Source organism: Euprymna scolopes, chromosome 8 (genome assembly GCF_053919585.1).
Source record: "Euprymna scolopes isolate OS-2025 chromosome 8, ASM5391958v1, whole genome shotgun sequence".
In the NCBI taxonomy this organism is placed as follows: Eukaryota; Metazoa; Mollusca; class Cephalopoda; order Sepiida; family Sepiolidae; genus Euprymna; species Euprymna scolopes.
The window spans coordinates 104,544,848-104,545,759 of record NC_136489.1 but is presented as its reverse complement, the minus strand read 5'-3'; positions in this window follow the sequence as shown (position 1 = coordinate 104,545,759).

Below are 912 nucleotides of genomic sequence, written 5' to 3'. Positions count from 1 at the left end.
CTCAGGAAACTCTTCATAGACGTAACCTTTTAATAGATGACATCTCTTTAATTGTAGTGGTCCATTCAGAATCTGGCCACCTGTCGTCTTTATCTATGATATGACCCAGATATTTGAGTTCTTTCATGAAGAAATCACATTCTTCTTATTTTTATTTTGAGCCCATAGTCCCATATTTGTGAAAACACACTTTGGGCATGTTTCCAGCGTTTCAATACTTTTACTATTTATTAAGATTTCATGTCAGTAAGCGATCGTAAAAATGAAGTTCCTCCAACAAAGTGTCCATAACTTGCTGGAAAATTGTTGGTGCGACTTTGATAGGAAAAGCAAAGATTTCAAACTTTTGTAATCAGCAGCCTGATTACCAAGTGTGCATGACTTGTGCATAATACTGAAAGGTTTAATATTCCAGTCTTTATAATAAGAGTTTATTTTTCTCCATAAGGCGTACACTACAACAGTTGTTTATAACGTCAAGAGGCACATTCTCCCAGTCTTTATAGTAGGAAGAGTCCATTATTGACCAACAGATAAGCCCCTACAACAGTTAACCATGTTAATTTCCCATCCAAATGATTTTTGCAGATGTGATGATTCAATTTAATCATTCTGGGTTTATCCAACATATAAAGTTGCATTGTCGGATTTTTAAAGTCAGACTCGACTATAATTTATGAAGCAAATGTTGACTTACCTTTTCATTGATAATTTTCATGCTTATTGTTTTTCATGTCCGGGGCAATAAAATAACGTACATAGCTATTTGAAAACTTACTTATACAGATCATACAAATGATTATATAAAATGTTAGCTTATCAATAGCAAATATGAATTAAGAAACGGAAAAAGTATTTTCTAAAATTGAAAAATTAAATAGAATCTGTTTACTTCCAATTTAGATATTTGCA